At 38.6% G+C, this 25553-nt stretch overlaps 1 protein-coding gene across 5 annotated transcripts in view; it reads left to right on the top strand.

The window, feature by feature from the left end:
* Positions 1-25553, top strand: part of Cab39l (calcium binding protein 39 like) — a 98807-nt gene that overhangs the window by 20329 nt on the left and 52925 nt on the right. Inside the window, exon 1 of one of the 5 annotated variants that reach the window (XM_050152261.1) lies at positions 14412-14775. The exons of the other annotated variants lie outside the window; for them this stretch is intronic. The gene's annotated coding sequence lies outside the window, so the exon portion shown is untranslated. Of the gene's footprint in view, positions 1-14411; positions 14776-25553 lie in introns of those variants that run through there. 5 annotated transcript variants of the gene reach the window in all.

The following is a 25553-nucleotide window of genomic DNA, read 5'->3' as shown; positions in this document are numbered from 1 at the left end:
CCCTTTGCTGCTCCCTATTTTTGTTCAAATTACCACATAGGCTTTTGAGATTCTCAAGATGTTATTAATTAAAGTTAGCATTGCTGGAGCTGGAGAGGTGGCTCTACAGTTAAGAGCACTGGCTGCTTGTCCAGGGGATCTGGATTTGATTCTTAGCATCCACGTGGTGGATTGCAACTCTAGTTCCAGGGCATTTGAAGCCCTCTTTTGGCCTCCTCAGGATCTAGGTGCATAGAAGTACACAGAAATATATGCAGACAAAACACCCATACACATAAAATAATAAAAATAAAACAAATGCTCATTTTTAAAAATAGCATTGCTTTTAGAGTTTTCCGTAGATAATACTTCTCCCTCTTATGTTTAATTCTGTGTTTTTATGTAAATAGGGGTTGGATATGTTCACTATTATAGAGTTCTCACCATGTTACTTTCCATAAAGCTGTAGCTGAAGCGTGTATCATCCTTTGTGTCCTCTTTCCCTGTGGTCTTGCTTTCTTCACTTTCATTGATCCATGGTTCAAATGTAGCAGGTAGGAAATCCTGAAATAAATCATTCAAAAGTGTAAGTTGTATAGTGTGAGGAGACCTCTTGCTGTCACTCTGTCCGGTCTGGAGCCGGAGTAGTCTCTTTGTTCAGGTTGTCCACACTTCATCACAGTCTTTGTACTCAGTAAGCTTTCCTTTGTTCAGTAATGGCCTAAGGGTACAGGAGAGAACAGGCTGCCAGTAGCTTTAAAATCTAATGTTCTAGTTATCCATTGTGTCATGTTATTGTTAATCCCTTAATCTATAGAGTAAACTTTGCCACACATATGTACATATTGGAGGAAATAAAAATAGACAGGGTTCACTGTTGTCTAAACACTCCTATATCCACTAGGTGTCTTGGAAATTATTCTCTTCTTATATAGTGGGCGACTGTTGTAAATTTGCCTGCCCTTGGAATTTACCAAATCATTTAGCTAATGTGCCTACAACACATTTTTCTGTGTCTTGGTTCACTTGTTGTATTAGAAATTATTCTCTTGATTAAACATAATTGAATTTTATATTCATCTTTCTATGTATATAAGCATACATATTTTCATAGGGAGTGTTTGGGGTAATGGGCTATAGTCTTATAATTTATCCTGTCTTTTTGCTTTATTAATTGTACAGAAAATTTGATGTTTTCAAATATCTGAGCTTGTTATTTTTCTTTAAGGTCACAGTTTCTTTTAAGGTAGTTTCTGCTTTATTTTAGCCATTTCTGGAATTTTCTTACTTTTTTATTGTTTCATTTAGTAAGTGTAGAAAGTTATGGGTGTCTTTATTATATTTTTATATACATCTCAGTCCCACTTATCAATTCTGGCTATTGTTTCCTGACCCACTGGAGTTTTTTCAGAAAGTTCTTATGTCTATATCTTTAAAAAAAATTTCATTGTTTTATTGTGTAGGTGTCTTTATTGTAATTTAGAAAAAAGCAGCATGTGAGAGAAAGACACTATACAACAGAGTTCACGTGGAGGGGTTTTTATTAAGGGAAAGGGATTATAAAAAGAGGGAAGGAGCGTGGGAAACGCCCTCTGGGTACAGGAGCAGCAGAAAATGAGAGAGACAGAGACAGAGAGATGGGAGGTGGGCAGGGCCCTTTTAAAAGGGAGTACAGTGAATGAGCACAGGAGGGGCTCTTAGTGGCTACATACAGCTGAGCGCATAGCCTGTCGGGACCCCGGGGGCAGGTCTACATATATATCCATGCACCGAGTATATAGCTGGTGCCTGCAGAGGCCAGAAGAGGGCATTAGATTCCCTGGAACCGAAGTTATGGGCAGTTGTGAGCTGCCTGCCATGTGGATGCTGAACCTGAGTCTGTGCAAGAGCAGCCAGTGCCCGGCTGTTCACTGTTTCTCTCTGAAGTTCCATGCTGTGCTCTCCTGGGTGAGACTTTTTACCCTTTGTGTTGAGGATTTCACTATGTATCTTCTGCAGTGCCTACTTGCTGGTTATGAATTGATTTAGTTTGTGTGTGTCTTGAAATGTTTCTTTTCTCTCACGTGATGTTTAATGTAATTTTGCTAAATAGAACAACGTTCATTGACATCATTTCAGATTTGTAATACGTTATTCCATGGTTTTCCGTCTTTTTAAGTTTCTCTTTAGGGGTCTTTAGTGTTTTCTTTTGTAAACAAGTTGGCTTTTTTTTTTTTACAACATTCAATGCTGGTATTAAGGGTCGCATTAGAAGGATATATTATTTACATAGCTTCCTAGTAATTTGCCAGTATCTACCCTTTTGTTCTAATCAGAGTAAAACATTGTGGCTCAGAGATAATTGTTTAACTGTATAAATACAATTTTTTTGTGTTTCCTTTAGAAAAACACCATCAGCTGCTACTGCTCTGGTACTGGTTTTTGAAAAATCGGTGCAAATTGAAGAATTTTTCCCATTATCTGAAGGAGAACTTGCCTGTCAGTGCCCTTGCTACTGGTAGTTTAAATGGCTTCTTTAAGTTTTGGAGTTTCAAACTCGAGGCAGACACAAACCATCCTAGAGAGCTGTTACTTTTTTTTTTTTTTTTTTTTTTTTTTTTAATGAAACAGGATTTTATTGGGTAGTCTGACTGGCCTGGAACTCTAAATGTAGACCAGGCTGGGCTTGAACTTGTACAAATCTGCCTGCTTTTGCCTCCCAAGTGCTGGGACTAAAGATGCATGAAGCACACCAAGTGTCCTTTTTGAGAGTTTTCAAAGCACACTAACATTCCACACCTTTAATCCCAGCACTCAGGAGGCAGTGGCAAGTGGATCTCTTGGAGTTCAAGGCCAGCCTGGTCTACAGAGTAAGTCCCTCCAGCACAACCAAAGCTGTACAGAAAAACTCTATCTTGAAAAAAACAAAAACAAAATTAAGAGCGATTAGAGACAGGCAGTCTACCATCTTTGCTCAGAACATGCAAGATTAGGGATTTATGGCGAGCAAGTCAGTGAGCAACCCCACCATCAGTTGTACCTGTGTGCCCTGTGGGGCGATAATGATCACAGCCTTCGGAGTCATGAGACTCCTTAGTCCTTGGTGAAGGCACCATTCTTCTGTCTTCTGGTGCTCTGCCCAGCTCCACAATAGACTGACCCTTTTTGTTGGACTTTAGGACAGCTGTTTCTGCAGTGTCTTATTTTCTTTATGTATTGTATATTGGGCTTCCTTTTTGAATAAAGCCTGTGGCCCTAAATCCCTGGCCATGGATGTTTTGAACAAAGATGATAATTTGTCTGTCTGTATCTTTCCCATCATAGTCATTATAAACTTTATGTGCTATATTTACCTGCTGGGAATGGGTGGTTCTTACAGCCTGTGATGGCTGTTCTTGGTTGTCAGTTTGACTACCCCTAGAATTAACTAGAATACAGAAATTGAGGGCATACCTTTGAGAGATTTGTTTTTTGGCTTGGTTTGAAGTGGGTGGATCCACTTCTAGACCTGACCTTTGAGGTGGGAAGACACACTCCTTTGATCCAGGCAGGAAGACACACCTTTAGTCTTGGGCACACCTTCTATTGGAAGCCTATATAAGGATGTAGAAGGAGGAAGCTTTTTCAGTTTTCCTTGCTTGCAAATCCTTCTTTCTCTGGCATTTGAGCCTACTTCTTTGGGATTCCAGAGTTGAGATATCCAGCCTCATAGCTGAGCAACTTCTGGATTCTTGAACTTTCCATTCAGAGCCAGCCATTGTTGGATTAGCTAGACCACAGCCTGTAAGTCATTCTAATAAATTCCACATATATCTATATAATATATATTATATAATGTCTTATATGCATTGTATATAATTATGTTTATATATTGTTTGCATAGTGTGTGTATGTGTGTGCGTGTGTGTGTGGAGAGAGAGACAGAGGAGAGAGAGAGAGAGAGAGAGAGAGAGAGAGAGAGAGAGAGAGAGAGAGAGATTGAGATTCATTCTATAAGTTCTGCTACACTAGAGAACCTTGACTTCACAGCCCCTTCAAACTTTGTCCTGGAAAAGGTCATGGTGACCATCCTTATATGCTTAGGAGCTTCTGGATCTGAATCAGTATGTTTTCTATAAGTTTGATATTGCCCTTTTAGCCAAGATAAGGGTCCTTGATTGACCAACCTTGTAGATTCAGCATGGTAGGTCATAATTTGTATCTTAATAATATGAAATTAAATAACTTGAACAATATCAGAGTGTATCAGCTGTAATTCATGAAGTGTTCTGTGGGACTTGTACTTTAATTACACGCATGCTAGTTTTTGTTGGGGCTTGAGTGAGGTGTACTTTTTTATTAGGGGTCATGGTGCAGGTGGAAGAGGTTTGCACAGGGAGGGGATCAAATTCTTCTCACTTGGAACCAGGCTGCCACTCTGTGTTTGTTCTGAAGCCTCTTTAGAAGGAATAACAACATGTTCTGCTCTTCCTGTGAGCCAGGTTAGATACCTCTGCTCATCCGTAAGTAGCAAGACAATGGGATAAAAACACGACTTTCCTAGAAGATAAGGTTTAGCATACATTCTTTTATTATGAGGCAGGTGAGTCCTAAAGTCAAGTACTTATGAATGAACCCGAGTACTCCAATGTCTTTCAGGAGAAGTCACCAAGCTTGACACCCTGAGTTCGATTCCCCTGAACCCACGTGGTAGGAGAGAGCTGACTCCTGCCAGCTGTCCCTGTTCACCTGCCTGCCATGGCATGCCTACAATATGCACACACATACACACACACATACACTCAAACACACAAAATCAATTAACAATTTTTTTCAAATAGAATATTTTAAACAAATATTTGGTTGACTATGTGTCAAGCACTATTCTAGAAGTTGAGAATGGGGCAGTAAACAAAGCAGACAGAACCAGCCTCACACAGCTTATATCCTAGAGGCATTGACATCAGCTCTTAGCTTCAACAGGACCCTTCCTGAGGATGGAGTTGTAACAGAAACACAAACCTTCAGTCTCACTAAATAAAATACATGCGTAAGATACCGTGGCTATGATGGTTAATCTTCCTTGTTAACTCAATGGTATTTAGAGTCAGCGGCATGTCTGCGGGCATTGCCAGAGAAGTTGGACAGAGCAGGAAAGACCACAAATGACTTGGTGTCCTGGACTGAAGAAAGGGGAAATGAGGAAGGTAGCTGGGAGCTAGCATCCTTTCTCTTTGACCTCTGACTGCAGACATGTGACCCGCTCTTTCACAGTCCTGTCACCAGCCTTTCCTGCTGTGACGGGGTGGATCGTCTTAAACCACAAACCAAAATGAATCCTTCCCTCCTTATGTTGGTTTTATGTAAAATATTTTGTTCAGTTGATGAAAAAATAAACAATAGTGCAGAGGGCTTAGTTTGTCAGAGCCCATGTTTTTTCCTATATTTTGAAACAGTCTTTCTGTGTACCTCAGGCTGGCTTTGAACTTGGCACAATCTTCCTGTCTTACTGTGCCAAGTGCTAGATTGAGCCACTTACTGTGCCAAGTGCAAGCATGAGCCACTGTGCCCAGCAGAATTTATATTTTGTCTTAAATGGCTATTTATACATTTAGCTCTTGTTTTTGAAATATATTATTTTTTATTTATGAATGCTATGATAGAGAATTTGGTTTTATAAACATAAATGAAAAACACAAAGAAAAAAGTCATCCATAATCTTAACTGTAACAGGAGCTTTCCTGTCCCACCTGGTCCTGCAGCTACTTTTAAAATAACAACTCAGAGGCTTAATTAACATTAATTACATACTGTTTGGCCTATTAGCTCAGGCTTGTTATTAACTAGCTCTTACCATTTAAATTAATACTTTTCTATTAGTTTCTATTTTACCATGAGGCTTGAGGCTTCTTACCTCACATCTGCTTTTCCAATGGCTGTTTGCATCTCCCACTACTCTGTCTTCTTCCTCCCTGCATTCAATTTGACTTTCCCGCCTAGCTATAATCTACCCTGCCATAGGCCAGAGCAGCTTCTTCATTAACTAATGGTAATAAAGCATATTCACCTTATACAGAGGGGTATCCCACAACATCTCCCCTTTTCTGTCTAATTAAAAAATAAGGTTCTAACTTTTGCATAGTAAAATTGCATAAGCAAAATGGTTATTAGACAAGAATTACAGTTCCAATATTTAGTCTATTTGTATTTAACAAAATCAAAGAAAATATTCTATCATCTATTCTCTCCTTGTGAGTCTAATGTTTCATATGTAATTTTTTTGTTTATCATAACTTAAGAAAATTATAACTATCTAGTCTTCAACTCCATCAAAGGCCCCTGAAGGCTATAATATTACCTAAGTAAACAGGAAGTACATTGTAAGCAACTTGTAAAACTCTAGAAATAACAGAGATTTTTGGCTGCCTGGACAGTCACCCAAAGTTATTCTGTAAGTTCAGGACATCCATCTTCAGCCTATATGCCTAGAGTATCTGGCAGATTTCCCAGTGAAGCAGGAAATTTGAAATTGTCACACTTATATTGACAGTTTGTTAGTCATTTTTTTCTGTATTCCGCAGAATGTCTAGCAGTCTCTTCCATGAAGCAGGAACCCTGAAAGACTGTCCCATCTTGCTTTGGCAAGTTCAGCAGTCACTTTCCTGTGGGTCCTGCATGTCCAGTTTATACAGCATACTATCAAGCAGTCTAGGCAAGAACAGTTTCTTGCTCAAATGGCTAACCTTGCCATATTGAAAGCAAACTCCATAAGGAGCATCTTCAATGTCCATCATCCTCTTGAAGTAATTGATGCTGTCTTTCACTGTCAAATAAAGTCTAAGTTCTTAAAACATTTTAGCTGTGTTCTATAGGTCTTTGAAGTGTATGAAGATTACTTATCCATCTGAAATATATCTCTGTATATCTAGAAAATCAAACTAACATAACCATAAGTTTGACTATTATAGATGACTGTTAATTTGTATTTCTGTACTCTATATTACATTTCAAATGAGCTGCACAAACATAATGCCTTAAACAAGAGTAGAAATATATATACAGTATAACATACATACAGTATAATTGGCCTTAAATTTGTATCAATAAACCAAAATCCATACCAATATAAAGTATTTCGAGATTAACAGTTATTTTCTAATTAAAGTAGATTCAATAATCTGCCTTTTTTCATCATTTCTATATCATATCCCCCTTTTTTCTTTAGAAAGAGATGGACAATGACCATTAACTATTTATAGCCAACACCCTTGAAATGAAAACAAACATTTATAAGCAGTATTTTGGGAATTTAGGTGTAGTTTTTTATACTACTTCCTGCTGATTGGGGGCACTGGTAATCCTATGGGGATCCTAAGAAAATTTATAATTATGCTTACATCTTGGCTGTAGTAGTCTGTTAGGCTGCATTGTCTCAGTCAGTTGCCTGCTCTGGATGTTGGCTCACCTGGGCCATGACTCCCATGGAGACCTCTCGGGATCTTACTTGATCAAACCATATTATTCTGGAAGGAATCCATAGCTTCTCATCTTCTGGGGAAGCAAAAGCAGAACCTCTTTTCCAAAGCAACATATCCTTAGACCCAAATTTTGAAGTCAAGATACCTTTTTGTTGGTTTAGTTTAGCAGCCCCCACAATGAAATGTCTCTCTGCAGTTAGCTCATTAATAGTCAAAAAATCTAAAGAAAACATAGTAGTATACATAATCCAGACTCTATATATTTTCCATATTTATGTGACTCATTATAATTTTCTATGTTATGATAATTTGGTTAGTATAGAAAAACATAAAAAACTAACCCATAATCATAAGAATCAAAGGAGGCCGGGCGGTGGTGGCACACGCCTTTAATCCCAGCACTTGGGAGGCAGAGGTGAGTTCGAGGCCAGCCTGGTCTAGAAGAGCTAGTTCCAGGACAGGAACCAAAAAAGCTATGGAGAAACCCTGTCTCGAAAATAAAAAATTAAAAAAAAAAAGAATCAAAGGACAGTACCATTAAAAATTTATTGTATTTCCTGTTGGTATTTAGGATGCATAAAATTATGTGTACATGTAATATACATATGGCTGTATGTACATGTACATATGTAGTTGCATGTATATGTGTGTACATAATTTGAATTTGAAGGGCTGGAGATGTAACTTAGTGGTAGAGCAGTTACTTAGCGTTTGTGAAGCCCTAGAATTGATTCCTGGCACTAACAAAGGGGGAAAGGGGGAGAGGGAAAGAAGAAGGAAAGAAAAAAATTAAGAAACAAAACTAATGTATTTCAAATTTCTATCCTTCTGTACTGGGGACTGATGCGGGAGCCAACATGCGATAGGGCATTGCTCTGCCGCTCATTTCCTTTTCCTGACTCTCACCTTCTCCCCAGAATGGTACAAGCTTCTCTAAATTGTCCTTTGTCACAGACTTCTTTGGGACTCTTTAGAGAACACTGTGCCGTAGAAGGCTTACAAAAACACTGGAAAAGAGTTCAACGTGATGGAACAATAGTGGAGAATTAGTGAGACTCAGTTCTCAAATCACACTGGGTATGCGGTGCATTGCGGAAGGCTTTGCGTGTAGCTAATTTGAGAAACAGTTCTATGTGTAAGTTTTCAGAAATCTTGATAAGAGTGTATTGAAAACAGTGGGTAGTTAGGGGATTTTTCCTATATGATTACCAGTTTTCAGGAGCCCACATCAGTTGTAAGAAAATGATTGTTTCTCTTAGATGATCATTTCTTGTAACTTGAACATAAATCCTGATTTGTGCTCCTGTTATAAGTGAGTATAGTATAAATTAGGAAAACAAACCTAAATGGCTCAAAGAAATAGTTGAGATTCAACAGTGAACACCATGCTGCTTTTTTTAAAAAAAAAAAAATGAAGATCTAGCAAATCTAGTGTGTGAAGAAATCCAAGATCTACTATAAAGAAATAAAAATAAGTTATAAAGCAGTGTGTTCAGTTTTAAAGACTTATCTCATTAGGAATTCAAGCAGGCATGTATGTGTGTGTGCCCAAGAAAAAGGTCTGCAGGGCAGAGGGCAGCTGGTACTTGTGGGTGATTGGAGCGCAATAGAAAAGAGAGCAGGGCATTTGCAACAGTAGATGGGGTTGTAAAAGACTTTTTTTAATCAACTAGGAAAAGCTTTATTTTGTGTCAGAGCTGTGGAACAAGATGTAGTTCTGATTGCAGTTAGAAGAGCTGTTTTCTGTGATTAACAGTTTTGAAAAGAAGTTGTGCGTAGGACCTCCTGAAGGTGACCCTTAGGAAGTCAAGGCAGGAGGACTGGAAATGAGTTCTGGTCATAGTACTCAACCCACCATTGCTGGGCGAGATCCTACTTTGAGCTCAATGCCACATACAATGACAATGAAGTCCGCTATGATTGTTTTGTAGAGGGTTTGCTGTTCAGTGAACTCTGAATACGCTTTATTCAAATACTGTGTTAATTTATGGCTGTGTCCGATGTTTCCATGCTGTCTAAAGTATTCCTGTGACCAGTTCTTAACTTTGCTGAAGGAGACACTCTGAGACTGGTTTCCCTTGACATTTTCAACTGAATTGTAACTCAAGGTTTTCTGTCCTTTTATTCAGCCTCCTCTTTTTCTGGTTGTTTTTGGTTTTGTGAGGGTTTTTTTTTTCCCCTGTATTTTTATTAGATCCTATTTTTGGTCTTGCTTTAGAGCATTAGATTTATTACAGTAGTGATATGATTGTCCAGAAAAAGAATATTATAGGTATTTTGTAGTATAGTATACAGTATTGTAGAGTATTGTAGGAATTTTAGAAAAGTGAGAGTTTGTGAGAACTTAGAAAATTAGAGAGTTATGCCCCATATTAAAAAGAAAAGGTAAGTCGGGCGGTGGTGGCGCCCGCCTTTAATCCCAGCACTCGGGAGGCAGAGACAGGCGGATCTCTGTGAGTTCGAGGCCAGCCTGGTCTACAAGAGCTAGTTCCAGGACAGGCTCCAAAGCCACAGAGAAACCCTGTCTCGAAAAAAANGACTTACTTTTTTATCTCAATTTATTTTTAAGATTTGTTTTTAATTATGTGTAAGTATTGGTATGTGCCTGCATGCATACATGATATTCTTGGAGGTCAAGACCAGAAGAGAAAGTTGGATCCCCCAGAACTGGAGTTGCAGATGGTTGTAATCCATGCTGAGACCCAAAGTTGGGTTCTTTGGAAAAGCAGGGAAAGTTCTTAACCATTGAACCATCTCTTCTACAACCTCTTTGTTTATTTATTAAAGGGTATTTTATAGTTTTGACCCGCCCTCATACTCTTTTATTAAAATGTATTGTTCATTCTTACCTAAACAACTGAAGAAAATGGATCCAGGAACAAAAAGGGATAATGAATATTGTTACTGTGGTCTGTAGATATAGCACTGAGCCCATTCTGTTGGTTATAATGCTGGTATGTTATTTTTGAAATTGAGAACTTAATGGAAGACCATAGAATGTATTTCACTTAGTGTTGTGATATTGTTTGGAATTGTAACTGTTGAATTCAGTATGTGCCATACATGAATTATATTTTTTTCATATGTTTTTTTCTGATTTTTTGAGAACAGCTTTACCTAAGTGCATTCTTTCCACGGACCGGCTCAGGGGAGCCACTCAGACCATGGGAGAAGCAGGGTCTTGGTAACAGGAAGGCACAAGTTCGGCGAATGACAGACAGACACAACACACAAGAGAGTGGTTGGAATCTGCTGCAATTTTACTGAATTCATGTTTTCATTATATAGCATTCAACAAAGAACAAATCCTAAGGTCATGTATCATTGATTGGCACAGTATGAAAGCTTCTTTTAGTCACATCAGCAATATTTAAGAAAAGTATATTATCAGGAACAGGTGTTAGACATAAAGCATCCTTAGAAGAGGAAATCTTGTCCTTGGGAATGTAAACCTCAGACAAGTGGTTTCATCTTACCTAAGAATAGAAAGTTTCTGTCTCATTATTGCTATCTTCCTAACCCTTTATCTCATCTAGTGACCAAATATACCTAATCAGTTCTCTGCACCTGTTGAACTATACTTTTTAGTGCCTTCTTATGCAGCAGACACCATGGGGGTTGGGATTTAGCAAGCCTATCCGTAAAGTTCAAAGTATAACATAACAGTCTTTGTCCATCAATATTAACCCATCTATTCCCTTGCTCATCATACACCTCGTGTATGACAAAGGTTCTGCTGTAGTCTTATACATTCCCATACTGTGCTTCCCTATCTCAGAGCTGTTCCTGAAGAGATAATCCTTGTCCTGTAGATACCAGGCCCCATGGGACACGGAGCTCCCGTCCGGCATAATGACATATGTCATGTCACACAGACGACACTGGAGTTGGTGTGGCATATTCTATTCTATGATTTGGGTTCCACTTTTGGAGGGGGGGTGGACAGCAACCAACATGCGCTTCCTAACTTCATTCCTCTTACCTGGACGGTGCCTATCCTCACACTTTCCTTCTCACTGAAAAGAAACTGCAGACGTGGTGGTACACCCTCCTAACCTCAGGAGGCTGAAGCAGGAGTAAATAGCTCTATGAGTTCAAGGCAGCATGGGATACATAGAGAGAGCTTGTCATTTTAGGAATTTAGAGAACATGACTTCTTAAGAAGTCCTTTTTGTTTTCCTGAGGGATTCTTTGAAGGTCCCTTTTCCTCTGATACTGTGGCCTTGAAGCAATTAAAAATGGACACCAGAGTGAGTGCTCTCCTCAGTCAGTAGCGAACACTTCCTCTTCTTGAAGGTCTCTTCCCAACAACAGTGATGTTGTAGTATACTCTCTGCTCTTTCCTTCCGTAGCCATTGTGTCTTCGCTACTGTTCTCAGCCCCACACTGTCTCTGTTTCTCATACTCCACTGGCTGAACAAGCTGTCCATCCAGGTCTATTGCTCCTTCAGAGCCTGTGCCTATGTCTGTTTGTCCCACTGTAGCAGGAAGACAGTTATCCTGGAAAGAGGAAAAGAATCACTTCTCAGCTACAGATACCACCAATTAAATTAGGGATATTCCCTGATTTGTTATTCAGCTTCCTCCTTCCCAAAAATAGCCATAGGAGATGGGAATGAGCCAGGAGAAACCAGTACAGTTAAGGTTTGGGATATTCCCAAAGCATTCATCATTCAGAGGTTCCTCCATATTCTGATTTTATGAAAGCCAAACTAAATATCTTTAGCAACTCCTAGGGCCACATAGTTGACTCTTCCTAAAATAAAAATTAAAAGAAAGAAAAGCTAGTGGCATCTCCACATACAGATGTTCCAGCAGTCTGCCAGAAGAAAAGCTAGAGGCATCTCCACATACAGATGTCCCAGCAGTCTGCCAGGAGAAAAGGCAGATAGCAGGTTCTTTGCTCTGCGGCTCTTTTCTTGTGCCAGGCTATTGCAGAATTAATCCTGTGTTCTATATCAGCCAAAGGTAAATCCATAATAGTTTATGCTCTGTTGCTTAAGGATTTGAAAAATATTGAAATAAAACATGAATGGAAAGTGAGTATGCAGGACAGTGGGAGGGTGCTGGAGTGGCCCAGGAATGAAGAGCGTACACTACTCCCCTAAGGGCCAGAGTGTGGTTCCTAGCCCCATGTCAGACAGCTCACAACCAGCTCCAGGGGGTTTGTCACCCTCTTCTATTTTTCACAACACCTGCACTCATGTATCCATACCCCTCACAGACGTGCACATTCACCTAATTGAAAATTAAAGTCTTTCTGAAAATTAAATTTTAGAAAGACAGCGGGGAGAAGAGAGACATAAATGTCACTTTAAAAGCCAAAGGCTTGTGTTTGTGCATTTTAGAAGAGACTGACCATGGGTCTCCAGCACATTTTTAATATATCTCATAGTGTAAAACATGCATGTATATACATGTATTTTATGAAGGTAAAGTACAACAGCCATTTCTGATATAACTTGTTTTGAGTATAAACTTGTATTATGATTGCTTTGTTTGAGAATAATTAGAGCGTAATGTAGGTATCTTGTGTGCTTTGGGGCAGTTTCAGAGGTCTCCGTAAACACACACACATAGACACACACACCTACCTACTTGTTTCCAGGACAGGCTCCAAAGCCACAGAGAAACCCTGTCTCGAAAAACCAAAAAAAAAAACTTACTACCCCCAACTTCACTGCTTTAAATGAACCTCATTAAGTGTATATATATATATATATATATATATATATATATCCCATTTATTTACTGTGTGTATTTGTGCATGTACCACTCTGTACATGTGGTCAGAGGACAACTTGCGTTGTCAGTTCCCTCCTCCTGCTGTTTGGCCCTGATGATTGAACTAGGCTTAATGGCAATCACTTTTTATCTTCCTAGCTGTCCCACTAGCCCAATAATCTCTATTTTAAAGCCAAATTTTATATGCTTGTTTTTCTTCAGGCATATAAACAGCTATTTAGAGATAGTTAGACTCTAATTGAGCTCATACTCTGAGAGAAACTAGTTCTGTCGAGAAGCATTAGTGTCTGAGTAATAGGTCCCATAACTACTGTTGTCAGGTCCGTAATTGGGAGTTCTGGGGAGAAAAACCAAGGACTCTTGCATATTGGAGGCTGGAACTCCAAAGCAGCTGTAACTGGCTTCAGTAGACCTGGGAATTCAATTCCAAAGAATCCTGAAAATGTCGTCCGAATCTCCTTTCCACTGTACCTTCCCCAAAGCCCAGTCTCCACGCCATAATTTGAAGGTGTTTTACTATACGAATATGGATGTGAGAATTTTTAACTGTTCTCTGTGCCCTGTCTAATTCTCACTGAATAGGAATAGCGGAGCTTGACCACAAATGCTTAGATAGAAAACTTTCTGTTGAAATAGTTGCGTCTAGTTTGCAATAAAACATAAGAGACTCTAGTTAGATTTCTGATGCCTGTAGTTTTCTGTTCTTATGATTTTTTTCATTATAACTGCAAGTGTTACTCTGCATTTGAAAACATAAAGTACTAAAAAATTGATTGCCTTTTTATAAAAATTACACTGTTAAAATTCAGTTATTAACACTCTGAAGTCTCCCTTGCTTTCTGGTTACACTGATAGTGCCTGCATATCTCCTCACTGCAAGTTCTCATTGTGACAGAGCATTCTCCCTGAGGAGCAGACACGTTAGCCATCAGGTCTGTTATTGTTACTGTCAGTGAGCAGTTGCTGGGAATCTACATTTATATTTTTAAGTAAGATGGTTGAGCCAGCTTAATCGTTTGACAAAATCTCAAACAGGAATTGGTTCAAGATGTAAAGGGAAAAAGTGATGACAAATTTCTGTTTATCTTCAGACTTTTCTTTTTGCCCGAGAATTAATTTTGTCTCTGTTAATTGCTTTACAGACAGGCAGTCTTGTAACGTTACACAACAGGGGCGGAAGGGAGGGGGAAAAGGAGCTGTGACTGTGTGGTGTGCATCTCAAGCCCCGTGCTAGAGAGAGAGAGCGAGCGAATAAGCAAGCTGGTTTGACCAGAAACAGAACTGCCTATGACAGATTAAGAGACAAGCAAGGCTTGGAATCCGAGAGCTAGCAGAGTGGAAATTTACTGCGGCTCTCTGTGAGTGTTCAAGTGATCATTTTCTGCTAACGTTTTCCGGCGGTAACTGTTACTCTTCAGAGAGTCAGAAAGTCAAGACAGAATTGTGCAGTCTTTCTCCACCACACTTGAGTAGGAGGAGGCATCCTTTATTAAATGGAAGAGAAAGGCTACTTCATCTGAAGTGCTTTGACCCCGAGAAAAGAGCTGTCTTCAGCACCTCACCATGGCTCTACGTTTTGTTGCTTAGACACGCTGGGGAGTTTCTATAGCCCTTGGTGAGTAACAGCAAGGTTTTCTGTATTGGTTTGGGTTCAGGAAAGTGAATTCATAAGAGATAATTGAGTTCTACAGCAATACTTATATGTTAAATTGGACTGTTGCTTGTTTCTTTGCACGATGAACTGCTGTTACTAGGAGAGGTCCGGAAAAACAACAACTACAAAACAGTACTTCTCTGTTGCCTAAGGCACTTGAATCCTTACCAACTTTTCTGTGTCCTCCAAATATCTTATTTTGGAAATGGTTTTTTATTTACAGTTTCCAAAAATAGTGGCAGTTTCTGTTCTTCATGTTTTTCTATCAAGTGTTTGAAAATTTGGAAGTTATCTATCTATATATTGTCAGGAAATTTAAAGCTATTGTCATAGTGTTTGATATTATAAGTTATGAATTACATCCTTCCACCATAAGTCAGCTTAAAGTACTGCTAGCATTAATTCAAAGTACATATAATTTAAATGTTAGATGCTACTATGAAACCCAAAGTAACACCTGATTTTTCCAAAGTTCTGTGAGAAAAATAAAAAGAAGATAATTTACCTATATAACTTATCATTGATGTAAGATGAATAAATATACATTTTTGAGTTAAAAGAGTTAGGCATTTTCTTCTTATAGTGACACCAAGTTCCCATATAGTCGGTCATGTAGCTTACTTGCAGAGAATATAACTAGAAGTAAATGTGTAAAGAGCAAAAAAGTAAATTCTTGCTATGTTTATTTACATTCCAATAGAGCCTTCATTTGTATAATCTTTAAAAGGATATTATATATTCTCTACAGCTGCATATAGGTGTAGACATACGTGTTATATAAAAAGGTATGCATATAAAGTGTGTAATTATTCTCCTGTAGAAGGAAGTATATTAAATTGATTCATTGCATAAAGACAACTATTTTGAACAAAGTTTCTATTCTACCCTGTGCTAGCCTCAAGAAATGTGTGCCTTCGGCTATTGATTCAAGTGAGTCTTTTAAGGCAGAAAAAATTAATGAAAATGAAGACTCCTGCAGAGAGCCAGTAAACTCTGGGCAGGCGTAGAGCCTGGACATAGAACGGCTTGCTTTTTCCAGTAGCTCCTCTGGTCTACGTGTACAGAAGCCTGTAGAACAGGTTTTCTTTTGTGGCTTTTTTCCCCCTCCAGTTTGTTGATCTAACATATAAGAAGCAACTCAGTTGGCCTGTGGAAACTTCTGAACAAACTCTTATACAATTAAAGTCAGCACTTTTATTTCTTTACATAATCTCAATACTCCATCCTTAGATGGATGGAATTTACATTAAACTTGACAGTCTTCTGGGGAAAATTGCTTTAGTAATTCGCTAGTGTTACCTAGTGATGTCACCAGTTCTTAGGCACACAGTAATGTAAACATAGAGAGAAAGAGTGTGCCATCACAGTTTGCAAACGCTTTATTTCAGGAGCTCCTTTGTGAGCAGACTGCTGAGTCTAAGAGCCCATTTCCCTGGGAAATCATTCATCAAGTGGCTGTTAGGTTTTTATTTTAGGCTGAGAATATAATTTATTCATGCTGTAGAAAGACCATTGTCACCTTTCAAGAGACTAAGAAGTCAGTTCTAGTGCCAGAACCAAATGAGAACCAACCATGGGAAGGTGCTTATTTTTGCTACATATAAGTGCTTAAAGAATAGCAAGTATGATACAAAGTCAGTACATTTGGAAGGATGCTTAAATGGGATTCTTAGTTATTTCCAAAGTTGGTTTCAATTTTTATAGTGCCCAATCTAACACTGCTGTCAGAGATTTCTTTCGATATATGAAACGGTCTAGCCTCTGCTTCTCTGTGTAGCAGTTCTGGAGTCCAGTACAGTGTGAGTAGCACACCGTAGGCGCCTGATAAGAGACCACCTGAGGACTGGCCTGTGTCTTTGGTCTGCATCAGTGGAATGGAGAAGCTGGTGAGATGCTTAGTTGGTACAGTGCTTGCCACCCCGGCACCCTCTTAAAAACCCAGGTGTAGGGGGCCAGGGAGATGGCTCAGAGGTTAAGAACACTGACTGTTCTTCCAGAAGTCCTGAGTTCAATTCCTAGCAACCACACAGTAGCTCACAACCATCTATAAAATTTGGTGCCCTCTTCTGGCCTGCAGGGATACATGGGCAGATCACTGTATACACAATTAACAAATAAATCTTTTTTAAAAAATTTACAAATCCAGGTGTGGTAATACACTCCTGCAGTATTAGTACTGGGGAGGTGAATATCGGATTCCAGTGCTTGCTGTCCAGCTAGTCTTGCTGAATTGCCGAGCTGCTGAGCTCCATGTTCAATTAGATACCCTGTCTTAGTAAAATAAGGTGGAGAGAATTAACATTAACCTCTGGCCTCTGCTTTTGTGCGTACCTATATGCATACCCACTCACACATACATATGCATACATGAACAATACACACAGGCTTTTCTCATGAGACGGAGGGAGGGGAGAGAGAGAGGGAGAGAAAGAGAGAGAGAGAGAGAGAGAGAGAGAGAGAGAGAGAGAGAGAGAGAGAGAGAGAGAGAGAGAAGCTTTCTCAAAGTGTCCAAAGAGCTATAGGGGCCTAAGGGCACACATTTTCCATTATAAGAAAGAGATGCCTGAAGTGAATGGATTGAATTATGAGATATAAACAAGCAAAATAGGACAGAGTGGTCATAACTTACAAAAGACTGTAGCCCATCTAGGTGGCAGTCCTGAGTTAGTGGACTTGGTGATGAGAGGAGACCAGGGTATGTGTTAAGTATCTTGAATACATGAAACATTTTGAAGTCAGAAGTCAGGTGTCAACTCAAAGGGATTATATATTTCATATGTATACTAGGAACAATATGAAGAAACGTGGCCTACTTGAAAAATTCAGATTAACTCTATCCAAGTTTAGCTATCCAGTTCATTTAGATTGGACCTGAAATTTCTTTAAAGTGTTCATACATAAAATATGAAAGCTAGCAGTACCATCTATGCATTTCACGAGCTAATAAATAGTTGTAGGCTACACTTAGCTGGAATCACCCTATCTTCCTTCCATTCCAGAATAATTTAAAAGTAGTGATTTTGAGTTGTCCTAAGTGACATATAATAGGTCCTTAATTAGTACTTATTAAATAAATTAATAGATTTGGATACTTTCCTGTTGTATACACATAAATACATATTTATTTTGCAACTTAGAGAAACTAGCCTATTTCCTCTAGAAGCAAAAAGATCTATTATGACCTTATTGACATGCATATTATAGTCATACTCTTCCATTGGTAATTAAAGGAATGGCTTAAACAGAAATATTTACTGTCTATAAGTGAGAAAACAAACTTCCTAACTTTGTAATTTAAGTTTCGAACAGAGACTCAACAAATTTCTTCGAACTTTGGAAAGACAAAGGATTATATTAATATATCAGCCAGAAGAACTAAACCTATTGTGGGTATATTTTGTGTAAGTAGCTTCAGCTGAGTCACCTTCATGTCTATATCTTTCGGTAATATTTTTATAGACTGGCAGTAACAAGGGCAGAACTTCCTGATGCTATGAAATAATTATTTTTACAGTATTCCTAGAAATCAGACTAATGTCAAGAACGGGATCTAACCACAATTAAGTGTTGTGTACACTGTGTAGTGCTTGCAGAAGACTGAAAAATGCTGGAGTATCAGTCTCAAGTATTTTTTTATATTTACTCTGTGTGTGTGTGTGATGCACACACTTGCTCATGTGCCATGGTGTGACTACGGAGGTCAGAGAATAACTTGAGGTTACTGGTTCTTCCATTGCACCACGTGGGTTTCAGACGTTGAACTCGGTCACCAGGTTCAGCAGCAATTTTTCCCTGAGCCATCTCAGCAGCCCTTGAATATTCTGTTGTAAAGGAAACCATTTGGGGATTTCAGTGAGCTTGAATGCTGTCATTATGGCTACTGGTTTGGGAGAATGCTGATCTAACTACAAATCGCAACTGTGAAACTCTAATGCAAAATATCCCTTATTAAAAGCCATTAATAGTTTTTAAATGTAGAACTTTTTTGCTCCTGTAAACAGCCGAAGCTGTCAGCAGAAATATCACTGTGGAACTAATAAAGTTCCTGGCCTTTTCTGGAAGAGTAGTAAGTTCCTAAACCCATGTGAGTAGTTTTATGTCTTCTTAATTAAGCTCATATATTATTTCTGTTTTAAATTTATGTAACATGGTGCACTGGAAATAAAGCATAATTACTAAAAGACATGAGTCTCTCATAAAAGAGTTTTTATTCTCATATAAGTCACCCAAGGTGTCTAGATGAATGAAAATTCATAAGACATTTTCCACAAATATTCTATTTCTGTGTAAATTATTCATTTTTAGAAAATATTTCTCCCCCACAGACACTGTTAACAAAATAAAACGTAAAAACTAAGTGAAGTCAGGCCTGGTGGTGCACAGCTGTAATCCTAGCTATTAAGAGCCCAGAGAAAGGAGGTATTCAAATTAATTTGAACCTCTAGAGCAGTGGTTCTCAACCTGGGGGTTACGAGCCCCTGGGGAGTCAAACAATGCTTTAACCTGGGTCACCTAAGACCATCAGAGCACAACGATATTTACATTACAATTCATAACAGTAGCCAAATTTACAGTCATGAAGTAGCAGCGAAAATAATTTTATGATTGGGGATCACCACAACATGACGAACTGTATGTATTAAAGGGTCGCAGCATTAGGATGGCTGAGAACCACTGCTCTAGAGTAAGAGTTACCTGTGAAATCATTTTTATACTTCATTGGTAGTCTGCTGATTTTCACTTGTCTGTCAAAGTACAAAATTCAGTGTGGTTTCTAATAACATTGGTATGCATATTTAAAGTTGAAATAAGGTTGGAAGATACTTAGCCACATACAATACTTGGTGCTGTGGCCTATCTAACTATAGTGATGCATTTTGTAATTTATCTGTGACAGCATTTCTCAGTTTTTATTTGGTAGGGGTATCTTTGGACACAGCAAATATAGAACTTTTAGCTACACTTTTCAGTTTCTAATTCACATCTAATCAAATTACCCATTTTAAAAGAACAATTTAATTAGCACTGTTTACTCAAGATATAACTCCCCGCCATTGAGTTTAAAAATACATCTTTATATGCCTAGTCATCTGCTACTGATACATTTTTATTGTATTTATTTCTGTTTGTGGTCCTCTTAGAACACAGGTAAAAGAATGCCAACCCTTGGGACTTCCTGAATGTTTTTTAATGTGGTGATTGGTGGGGATATTGAGGATGTTTAAGAAAGGTGCATTTGGAAGACTGGGGTGTGGCTTAGTGGAAGGCGATTGTGAAGCCAGGACGTCATCGCTAGCACTGCAAAGGCAACCGAAGTAGTAACTTGGGTTTGTTTGGGGCTGTCCATGTGGTTCAATAGAGCACTTGCCTAGCCTACAGAGACACACACACTCAGTTCCCATGCACATGTGCGCACACAAGTACACACATGCTTTAACTAAAGAGCTGTGGGAATCTTGGAAATGGTCTCAGCGTGTTCTCTGTCGGTTGAAAAATAAACTTAGGTTTTAAAAACAAACCTGAGTTGAGTTTTTTAAAGTAACGAGTTTGGCAGTAGAGGTCACACAGATGCTTTTGTGCTTGTTCAAAGCCTGAGATTCCTTCAGAGATAGACTTACCACTCCCTTCAAAATGCTGGCGAAACCTTTGAATTGAGAATTGTTATTGAACAGCACATTTGGAAGTTAGAAAAAAAAAAAAAGGTCTAGAAATATTCACTACCCACCCCAGCCAGATACTTAGACCCCTTTGAAATGTTTGACTTAAGATACCAACGGGGACGTGCAGTGTCCCACACACCCCTCTCCAGGCACACCTCTCTGTTGAAGTTGCTCAGATGACTGACCTTGGCCATCCTTAGTGGCTCTCACACACAAGGTAGGAGTGCTGCCAAAATCTTCCACACAACCTCCCCGCCTGTGTTCGCTGGGCACAGAGCTAAATGATCTTTTTGGCTTTCTCTCTAGAACCTGAGCCAAGTACCACTCTTCATGAAACTTCATAGCCTCAGAAATTTTATTTGACTGATGACTTGAAAAGATGGGGAGGATCAGAATTCCAGTGCGGACTTTAAAACAAAAAGGCTGTTTAGTAGTTTTAAGTACTGTATGACAGGTGTTTTTATGATGAATGCATTGGCCTTTTATTAAATAGTTTGTGTTATCCAAAGCTTGCTACTATTGGCTCCGTGTGTGTGTGTGTGTGTGTGTGTGTGTGTGTGTGTGTGTGTGTGTGGTGGAGTAGATCCACACACACGCGCATGTTTGGAAACTAAAGGACAGCTTGAGGTATACCTTAGGGCGGCTCTCAACCTTGTTGAAATAGTTCTCTCACTTGGACCTCAGACTAGTTTTGACTAGTCTGACTGACCAGCAAGCTCTGACATCCGCCTATCTCTACTTCCCAGTGTTCGAGTTTCAGGCACATACCACCTCACCCAGCTTTTAGGTCGGTTCTAGAGACTGAATGTGTTTCCTCATGCTAGTGCAATAAGCACTTTGCAAATGGAACCAAACTATTCGCTTTTTAAAAGTATTCTTATTGTACATAGGCTCTGTGGGTTTGTATTTCTGTTTGCGTTACATAGTTGCAGTTGTGCCCTGTAACATGAACATGACAGTGTTTCTAACATTAAGTTTCCGTTCTATTTCACATGGTTTAGAAACATTATCATGGTCATAAACCATGTTTCATCAAATTTAAGAAGCTCTTGTTGGTAAAGAACATGACTAATTTATCTGTCACTAAAAGGGGGGGACACCTTGCTAGTTAGTGTGAAGCACTATCAACCAAGAGACGCACCTCGTTTTTGGAGGTGTTAGTATTTAGAAAACTTTTTTTTTCCAAGTTGGAAAAGCTCGCAACATTCGCTATTAGTACATAGAGTGGTTATAGCACTATTTTCTCTTTTTGAGATGTTTAGACTCATTTTGGGTTTTTCACTGTTACAGTAAATATTGCAATAAACCTGCTCTATACAAATTTGAATATTAAGGTGGGATAATAAGATTCATATTTTGATTATCTTAGGTTGTCAGAAATGCGTTTAACTCCTAAGTCAGAAGTTGTATCTAATATTCTAGAACCATAAGGCCAAATTATTGCGCAACTTTAACCCTCACCAGTTAGTAATGAAAGAGCCAGTTGCATTGCACCATCATCCAGCTAGAGTTTTGTCAACATAATAACAAAAGGCTGCATTATTTAGCTGGGTACAGCTCTGCACCCCTGTAATTCCAGGACCTAGGAGATAGAGACAAAAGAATCAGAAGTTCAAGGCCTCAACTATGTAGTCATTATAAGACCAGCCTGGACTGAGTAAGACACTGCCTCAAACAAAATAAAACAGCAAAACCCAAACTCACTTTATTGTGTTGTGGGGAAAGTAATTTTCACTTTGAGTTTTCAGTTTTAAATTAAAGAGAGTGGTTAAATGTTTACTATGTTTTTGTATTTCTGTGTTTTTCTATTGTCTATATGTTATTTCTCTGATGGATTGTTTTTATTCTCAAAGAGATTTTCAGTTTTAACTGGTTAATTTGTAGGGTCTTACTGTGAAGCTCAGTCTGGCCTTGAACTCATGACCTGCCTCAACTTCACGATGGTCTTCAACCTGGCTGAGATCTTCCTTTAGAGGGATGCTAACCAATTCTCTTTAGAATTCCTAGCACAGAATTTTCTTGTTTGCCTGAAGTTTTAATTTTGTAAAGAAATTCAATTTTTTTTTGTTTGTAGTCTATTTATAATAACATTGACTTTCCAATCTCATTGCTTGAGTTGTTTGTCTGTTTGTTTTGCTGTTCTGGGAATAATAGAACCCTGAGCCTCATGGCTAAGCAAGCACTCTTGCTAAGCTGTACCCCCAGCCCCTTCTTTGAGATTTATTTCATTCTTCTAAAATTTTAGAAATTTATCTGTATTTGTTTCGGGTATTTCTCCATTAATCTGTGGTTTTTGATGTCACTGTTACTTAATTACAGTAATTCATTGCATTTTTCATTTCAGTTCCTCCCTGCTAATCTTTTTAAATTTTGTTATTGACTGTGGGAAAGGTGCAGTGGTAGGAAACAAGCTTAGTATACTCACGGCCCGAGTTTCATTTATGTTTGCAAAAAAAAAAAAAAAAAAACAAATCTACTGTGCTTGCTTACCTGTTATTCATTAATAATTTCAGTTAGGGGTGTTTTTTAAACCTGTGATTGGAACTATATCAAACCATGAATTTTAAGAATCATTGGTATTTTGATATTATTTAGACTTGCCAGTCAAGCACTGAAACTGCTGCTCTGGAAAAACCCCGGTACATAGTGCAAGCAGACAGGCAAAGGAATATGTGCTATGGTGATTCTTGCTGTTGTTAGTAGTTAAGAGCAGTAAGAATCTGGAGGACAGATGAGATCATTGGGACATAGTTATACATTAGGATGCTCCACAAGCAGCCAGAGAGCTTGCTCTCTCTCACCTCTTTCTAAGAGAGGGATAGGAAGCTTTCTACTCCTTTAAAAATATTATATTTAGGGGCCTGATGGCCCAGCAGTTAAAACATGTACTTCTCTTTCAGAGGACTGGAGTTCTGTTCCCAGCTTCCATGATAGTTGGCTAACAAATGTCTGTAACTCCAGCTTCACGAGGTCTTCTTGCCTCTGGTTTCTAGAAGCACTTCTCATATGCACGTACCACAAACAGACCCGCATGCATACATATAATTAAAAGTGATGGGAAAAAATTTAAATTATTTAAATTAATCTAACCATTTTATTTAGAGCCTTAGAACTTTATAATAAAATATCATAGTAAAAAGCAATTTCTTTAGATTAGAATACATTATTTCATTTAGCTTAAAGTACCACTGAGGAAAGTGCTAGTGACGAATTTTATTTTCAAATATAGACCACATTATTATTGCTCTTAGTCACCCTATAGTATTAGATCTGAAAATCAATCATATCTGAAGTTCCAAATCGGCACCTGCTCATTCCCTTTCTTCTCAGTTGCCCAGCCTCTGGCAACCATCATGGTACTCCCAATTTCTATGTATTCAGTTGTTTTAGAATACTTGTCTCTCTCTGCTTGACATAATACAGTAATGATCTGTGTTGTCACATGTGACATAGCCCTCTCCCCTTCAGTGTTGTTTGTGTGTGTGCGTGCACCACAGTGGGTTATGTGGATGTCCGAGAATTGGTTTTCACCTTCTGCCTTTACATAGGTTCTAGGGATTGAACTCAGGTTGTCAGACTTGCGTAGGCGAGTGCTTTACCCACGGAGCCATCTCATTGGCCTGATTTACCCCGTTTTTAAGATCAAATAGCATTCTGTGATGTCTGTCTTTATTAGTCCATTCATAGACATGAATGTTATGAAGTGTGACGTGTGTTAGCCATGGGAGTGGTGCTCGGTGATCATGGGATGTAGATACCCCTTCACACGCTGACTTTTATTCCTTTGGATATGTCTCCTGGAGGAAAAATAGTTGGTGGTTCTACCACTAATTTTTTGAGAACCTCCACACCATTTCTTGTCCTAGCTATTCCAGTTTACATATCCACCCAGCACCCAGGAGTCCCCTTTTGCCCATGTTCTCACTAACACTTGTTGCCTTTCATCTTTTTGTATTTGGTTGGCTTGTGTCACAGTTCATTTGAGACCTAATTGTGGAGCATGGTGTGGAGCATATCCTGGCACTGCTCAGGTGGTCATCCCTCCCTCCCAGGGGTTGGGTGTGGCCCAAGGCAGATAGATGCTACCAGAACAGGGATGAAGTAACTACAGGGATTGTTTCCTTGTCTCTGATTTAGTTCCTTCTGCTTCTGTCACTATTTCTATTCTTTTCTTGGAGATATTTGGCGTGGTTTCCTTTTTAACTTTTTAAATTCTTTTTTATTGTTCTTCTCATATGAATGAATTATAATTGTAAATTCACACCCTCCCACTTGTCCTGCCAACTATATGAAGGCTTCCTTTCAAGAACCATTTCAGATTTTTAGCATTAATTTTGTTGAGCTATTTGTGGGCTTGATTCCATTTAATCTTTTCAGCATTATATTTGTAGACATATACAACCTGTGTGTGCAGACATTGTGTATTAGCTAGAGATTTAATTGTGGGGCTGTATACTTTCCTTCCCAGAACCATGTTTATTTTCCTATGGTTCTGTGAGAATGCATGGGGCTGCCCAGTCCAAAGATTTTTTTTTTATTTTTTTGCACATTGCTGTTGTTTTTGAAAGGCCATTCTGTTGGAATGTGCTTTGAAAGAGGATTTTTATTTCTTTTAAAAGCCACAAGACAAATTTACATTTATATCTGATCATTAATCTTGACTAGAAAAGTCCTTTAAGTGGAGTTTAAAGAATTTTTCTTCATATTAGGCATTATATCTTTTGCTGTTGTGATTTTATTCCTTGTTTCCTTTTGTTGTGGCTGACTTTTCCACTACCCTCTCTGCTGTTAGATTTTATGGGGTCACACTTTATTTTCTTCATATTGCTATAAAGTACCTACACACATATAATAATATATATGGACATTTATATCCTTTGCCATCATTTTAGGTTTAAAAATGTTACCATTATCATTATTTAACCTTTCCTTTTTTACTTTAAGAGCCATTTCATTTTAAAATAGAAAAATGAAAGTCAAGAATATTCTGAATCTAGTCCATTCATCAAGACTAGATAGGAACTAAGTATTGTTTTCCCAGTACTGGGGATAGAGTGGAAGGGCCCTTGCACATGCTAG

The sequence above is a fragment of the Alexandromys fortis genome, unplaced genomic scaffold, assembly GCF_014885135.2.
Source record: "Alexandromys fortis isolate MF-2015 unplaced genomic scaffold, M_Fortis_MF-2015_v1.1 scaffold_75, whole genome shotgun sequence".
In the NCBI taxonomy this organism is placed as follows: Eukaryota; Metazoa; Chordata; class Mammalia; order Rodentia; family Cricetidae; genus Alexandromys; species Alexandromys fortis.
Note: the sequence above shows the minus strand (reverse complement) of the source record. Positions and strands in the feature narration are given on the sequence as shown.